The sequence below is a fragment of the Erinaceus europaeus genome, chromosome 16, assembly GCF_950295315.1.
Source record: "Erinaceus europaeus chromosome 16, mEriEur2.1, whole genome shotgun sequence".
Taxonomy (NCBI): Eukaryota; Metazoa; Chordata; class Mammalia; order Eulipotyphla; family Erinaceidae; genus Erinaceus; species Erinaceus europaeus.
The window spans coordinates 55,154,775-55,161,734 of NC_080177.1; the positions used below are offsets into that span (position 1 = coordinate 55,154,775).

At 41.0% G+C, this 6,960-nt stretch overlaps 1 pseudogene; it reads left to right on the forward strand.

Moving 5' to 3' along the window:
* The first annotated feature begins 3,217 nt into the window (after nucleotides 1–3,217).
* LOC103112315 (latexin-like) lies at nucleotides 3,218–4,328 on the forward strand (annotated as a pseudogene).
* Nucleotides 4,329–6,960: the final 2,632 nt, after the last annotated feature.

Sequence of the window (6,960 nt, forward strand, 5' to 3'; positions counted from 1 at the left end):
TAAAAAAAACTTATTAGGATGGTGAAATAGCTTACTTGGATAGGGTGCTGCTTTGCCATGTGTGTGACCCAAACTTCAGTGTGGTCCCCACTGCATTGAAGCAAGCTTTGGTGTGTTCTCTCTCTCTCTCTTTCTCTCTCTCTCTCTCCCCCTAAAATTTAAAAATAAATACATTTAAAAATGGTTATTTACTTATTAATGAGAGAGATACAGAGACAGAGAGAATCAGAGCATCACTCTGGCATTTGTAATACTGGGAATTAAACTCAGGCTCTCATGCCCAAGAATCAAATGCTTTATTCACTGCAACATCTCCTAGGCTGCACAGAATATTAATCTTAATGGATACTTACTGAGCATTTAGCATATACGAGACAATGTTTTATATCCTTCTTACATATCATCTTTATTAAGGAAGCTAGTAAGGAAGGTATCACAATGTAGAAAATGGGGGTTTACTGATGTTGGCTACCATGACCAAGGACACAGAGCCTCAAATAATCTTGCTGACAGCTGTCACAGAAACAAGAAGTTATACTTCAGTGTCAAATGTCCTCTAAATCCTTATTTTTCTAGTAAATAAATTTGTAATTCTATTATTTGTTGTTAATAGTATGTTACAAGATTGTAAGGTTATAATATGCCATACTACCCCCACCACCAAAGTTCTGTATCTCCATGCTCCCAAAGATAACCAATATAGTTCTTACAAGAAGTTTGCTTGAAAAACAATTTTTACAACTTAAATTACCTCACTGGATCTCTATCCCCAACCTTATTTTTCATATATAGAACAACAGAGACGTTATGACTTTTTAAGGTCACAAATCACCAGGTCCAGAAATATTCACAATCACCACCATTTTGTTTATTAAATCCTGGGGCAAAAGAACTGGGTCAGCCAAGAATGCTGTCATTTTCTTGCTGAATGATCTTGAACGAGTCAGCAAACTATGGAAATGTTACTTCATCTTGATGATATTCTTAGAAAATCAGAAAAAAAAAATCCACATGAAACACTTTGAAATTATAAAATCCGGGAGGGGATATTAGTTTCTCCTATTGGCGTCTTGCTGTTGTTTGGTTTTTTCTTTAAGATCTATTTATCTATTTAGAGAAGTGGAAAATAGAACCAAGTCATCACTCTGACACATGTGATGCTGGGGCTCAAACTCAGGACCCTGTGCTAGTAAGTCTAGTACTATTCTAACTACGCCACTTCCAGAACAATAGCAATGTTGGGATTCAAAGGCAAATACCACAAGGGGGTTATTTACTTGGATAGGCTACAGAAAGCATGAAGATAAAAACATGCACAAGCATGATCACACACATAGCTAACATCAAACAAAAACATTCTGTTGTTCCAACAACAAAATGTGTTTTTTGGAAATGAACAACAAAGAGACTGGATGAACTGAAAAATGTGTTTATGGAAAGACAGCCATGTACACATCTCTAAATTCAAAGAGAACATCCACCTAAATAGCCTCTGGAGGACTTTGCCCTGCACTCCGCACATGCAGGGAGGCAGCAGCACTTTCTGGGGGGAATGGGTGAGCAAATTGAGTTCTACTGTGTGTTGATTTCTATGTACACAAGCTCTTTCTACCCTCCAGACCTCATTTAGACAGAGTTCCACTATTGCTGTTTCCACTGAAGGGGGATGGGGACACAGAACTTTGGTGGTGGGAATCCTGTAGAATTATAGTCCTGGGGCCTCGTGGTGGTGCACCGGGTTACACAGATGCTATGAAGTACAAGGATCCTGGTTCAAACCCCTGCTCCCCAACTGCAAGGGGGTCACTTAACAAGCTATAAAGCAGGTCTGTATCTCTCCCTCTCTATTTCCCCCTCCCCTCTCAATTTCTCTCTGTCTCTATCCAATAAAAAAGTAGATAAAAAGAAAAATGGCTGCCAGGAGCAATAGATTCATAGTGCCAGCACAGCTGCTAGGAGCAGTGGAATCATAGTGCCAGCACAAAGCCCCAGCAATAACCCTGGAAGCAAAATATATATCCCTTTTATCTTATAATTGTGTAAGTTACTAACAAAAACTATTTTAAAAAAACACTAACACCCTGGCTCCCCACCTGCAGGGGAGTCACTTCACAAGTGGTGAAGCAAGTCTGCAGGTATCTTTCTCTCCCCCTCTGTCTTCCCCTCCTCTCTCCATTTCTCTCTGTCCTATCTAACAACGACATCAACAACAATAATAATTACAACAACAATAAAAACAACAAGGGCAACAAAAAGTAAATAAATATTTAAAAAGAAAACACTAACAGGAAAAAATGTTCTGAATAAGGGTGCTCACATAATACACATAATTTTTCAATAGACAGTCATAACTTCTGAGAATAAAGAAAATTATCTGATAAAAGAAAGACTATGGGGATCCTGACAACATCTCAGAATGCTCAGCTGCAATTAAAGATGAAAAAAAATGACATTAATGCTAGGCGGAAGTGGCTTCCCCTACTGAGTGACCTCCAGTGTTTCATTCCTGGTGCTCTCTGGGGGCAGTTTCTGGTTCTCCCCACAGAACTCACTGATGAGCTCAATCAGCTCAGCCTTCAGCCCTCAGGTCAGATGGTGGGGTGTGCCTGTGGTTTCTAGGCAGCTTCTGGAAGGTACCTATGACTGCAGGAATGGAGATAAGTCTACTAGACGTCTTATTAATCTGAGCACTGGAGATGCTGGCTCAACTTCTCATAGCCCTTCATCCTTTTCAGCCCTTCTAAGTGGAAAGGTTCTGTCCTTGACCTGGTGGGCTGGCTGACTCTGTTTCAGTACCCATATAGTCTACATGATAAGTTTAAAAGGACTTTGTTGTTTTTTGATGAAAGAGGCTTTTGTTCCTACATAAGAGGATTAGAACTTGACTTGTAGTGGGGAATATAGATTTGACTTGTTTTAATGAAACACTTTTGACTTTATTTGACTTAGTTGAAAGAAGCCATGAGGGAAGGTACACACTATGTTTCCTCTAGTACATCACAGTGCTTCAATTTTGTGCATTAGAAAAAGCCCTCTTGAGAAGAGGGAAGGACTGGAGATCCCGCTAGCAAGGCAATACAACACCCACACGCGCCACCCAGTTTGAAGGAATGCAGCACTGCCGTGGGTGCTCAGGTGTGGCATCTCTGTCCCCACACTCCTGCACTGAGCCCAGCCTGGTTCCTGGAGGTCCCACAGGCCGCCTGTGCTCTCCCTCATGGAGATTCTGCCAACGCCTCTCGGACTGCCTCAGTGGCAGAGATGTATCAACTACCAGCAGGGCTCCACACACCAGGTGTTCATGGCGTGCTCAGTGGAGCAGGCCAACCTGGAGAATATTCCCGGAGGAGGTCATAAGTATCACCTTAAAATACTGTGGAAGAAATTATCCAAAAACAAGTGAATTGCACTGCTGAAGTAGTCTATCTTCCAGTGGGACAAGACACTGCACTAAAAGTCAGTTTCACATTTGAAGGAGAAATCAGAAAGAACTCAGATACAGAGGATAACACATTTTATCAGAGACTGAAGGCCATGCAGGAACCACTAGAAGCACAAAGAATTCCAGACAGTTTTGGCAATGTAGCTCCAGAAATGAAGCCAATTAGACAGTTAGCCTGGGTCACTTGTGGCTACTTAATATGGCAGAATTCTAATGTGTGGAAACACATGGTATAAGATGGCAAAAATTTAAATTGTCAAACAAGTGCAAAGAAATGATGACTTCATTGAGTTAGACTACACCATCCTACTTCATGACATTGTATCTCAGGAGATTATTGCTTGGCAAATGCAAGTTTTCTGGCATTCACAATATGGTACTAAAGTAAAACACAACTGCCAGCTGCCAAAGGAAACACAACTGGAATAACTGAAGAGTCCAACACTGGAATGAAGTGTAAGCATACTTATTAGTGATGTAGATGTCCATCTTCATTTGTATCTACTGTGAGGGGCCAAACCTATCCCAATGTCATCATGTATAAATATCTTACAGTATTAAGCATAGAAATTCTGTAATAAAAATGGTCTTTTATCAGTAATAGTGATATGTGTATCTTATAATAAAAAGCTTCAGTTCCAAAAAAAAAAAAAAAGGAGAAGAAGAAGAAAGAAAGAAAGAAAGAAAGAAAGAAAGAAAGAAAGAAAGAAAGAAAGAAAGAAAGGAAAGGCCCTTTTGGGGCCGGTTGATGGCATACCTGGTTGAGTGCATGTTATAATGCACAGACTCGGGTTCAAGCCTCGATCCCCACCTGCAGGGGGAAATCTTTGTGAGTGGTGAAGCAGGGTTGTAGGTCTCTCTCTGTCTCTCTCCCACTCTATCTACCCCATCCCCTCGATTTCTGGCTGTCTCTATCCAATAAATAAAGATAATTTTAAACGAGAAAAGAAAGAAAAGATCTTCTCTTTGGTCAAGCCATTTAAGAGGTGCCATCACAAAACATGAACATTAGTTACAGGCACCTCCCAGATCAGCTAGAAAAAGCATTCCTCCATGGGAGGACTGGGACTGATTCCCAAAAGCAGAGGTGGCATTAACCCCTATTCCTTTCTTTTTTTTTTAAAGAATATATTTATTTATTTATTCCCTTTTGTTGCCTTTGTTGTTTTTTCTTAAATTGTTGTAGTTATTGTTGTTATTGATGTCGTCATTGTTGGATAGGACAGAGAGAAATAGAGAAAGGAGGAGAAGACAGAGAGAGGGAGAGAAAGATAGACACCTGCAGACCTGCTTCACCGCTTGTGAAGCAACCTCCTTGCAGGTGGGGAGCTGGGGGCTTGAACCGGGATCCTTACGCTGGTCCTCGTGCTTTGTGCCACCTGCGCTTATCCCACTTTGCTACAACCCAACTCCCACCCCTATTCCTTTTTAATCTGCTGGCCAGGGTCCAGTTGCACAATTCAGCCCTCTGTGCAAAAAAAAAAAAAAATGAGTGTAATTCTTTGAACTCAATTTCTTCATAAAATGTCACCAAGAAATAAAGAGTTTGTGTAAATAAACATCTCCCTGTCTTAACACTATGCCTAGCGCAGCTCCAGAGGATAACTGATAGCAACAACAGTAATGATGGTGACAATAATACACCTTGAGGTGGAGTAGGTGAGTGACTGTGTCAGAATATGGGGGCTGAGAAATGAACTCTCAATGAAGAGGGACAGCAGTAAGGCAGAGGCTGTTCTGTGAACAGTTGAACCAATGCTAAGAAGTGAATGGAAAGGGGAAGGTCGGATTCACTGAGAAGAAGCAGAGCTGGCTCTTAACAATGGAGAGGAGGTCAGCTAGATGGTGAGCGCTTTGAAAAAGAGTTCTGGGTCTTTCCTAAGTTAATATCCCCATTGCTTAATATGAAGCCCAGTTCAATATATTAGCTCAATAACTGTGCTAATGAGTAGATATTTTAGGTAGTGTTAGATTGTTTGGGGGGGGCTACAGGTACTGCCAAAGCAGCAACAGGCAAAGCTATCCCCTGCTTTAAAAAAATTTTTTTTAATTTATTTTTTATTTAAGAAAGGATTAATTGGATTCGACTTCCGGAGGCAGAGCTACGAGCAGCAGATCGCTTTCTCTCCTCTCCTCTCCTCTCCTCTCCTCTCCTCTCCCGGATCATCTAGGAATACCAAAGGAGACCAGCCGGACCAAAACAAGACAGGACTAGAATGACCACAGGAACCCAGTAAATCACCTGTGAGTACAAACACGCGTGGCTGGTGACAGAGAGGAGAGAGGGGACTAAGGAGAGATTAAGTGACTGCTAACATTCAGCAGTTTATCAGTGGAGACACCACCTCCAGTCTGCTCCACAACAAGGGGACCGCTGAAGGGAGGAAAGGACTCCCCAGAGACTCACCAAGTGCAAGTCTGAGTCTTCATTGCTACTACCCTCAGAATCTGGAGCAGCAACAGGGAGGGACACCAGGGTACAGAGATCTAACCGGGAAACTCAGGAGAAGACCTACACCTCCTTGGCATAGCTGAGGGGCTGTGAAAGTCTCTTTGCATAACCACTGGATTATCTCTGCCACACCCTGCTTTATCTCTTGGTTAGGAGTCAGTGATTAAGCGAAGAAGCCTATTGATAGTTTAAAAGCCCTCAGGCATCCATAGCCTACAGGGAAGAAAAAACAGAGGCTTTTACACCACTGAGCTTCAATTCAGGGATTGAAAAAAAAAAAAAAACTGTTAACTTCCACCACGGTAAACCCTTTAATTAAATTACTTAGACACAAGTCAATCCAGGCAATAGTGATCAATAATTTGAAAAGTACTGATAAAGGGAACTCATAACATAATATATAAAATGGTTAAAACAACAAGAAAAAATATTGGAGACTCGAACCAGGACAAGAGTCCAGCTAAAAGTCCTCCAGAGGGCGAAGCACAAAACAACGAGTTCAACATCCAAACATTAGCTAAGGAAATAATAATAGGAGTGAGTAAAGAATTTGAAAAAATTGTAATCAGAAATGCAGGAACAACAAATGAGAATATGGAAGAAAATTCTAATTATCTCATGGTTATAAGAGAGCTGAAAGCTGAAATTGCTGAGCTAAGAAGGCAACTAGCTGAACAAGCTAAAACAGTATCAGAGCAAGGCAACAAAATAGATGAACTCCAGAAAGCAGTAGAGGGCAGAGAGAATAGAATCTATGAGGCTGAAGACAGAAATAGCAAGATTGAGGATGAATTAGAGACAACTAAAAAAGAAGTAAGAGATCTCAAAAAGAGATTAAGAGATGCTGAAAACAACAACAGAGTCCTATGGGATGACTCCAAAGGAAACAATATACGCATTATTGGCTTACCAGAGGAAGAAAGAGAAGGAGAGGAAGAAAACATTCTCCAGGCCATAATAGCTGAAAATTTCTCTAGTCTAGACAACAACAAAGACATAAAGATTCAAGAAGCCCAGAGGGTCCCAAACAGAATTAACCCAGACCTAAAGACACCAAGACATGTCA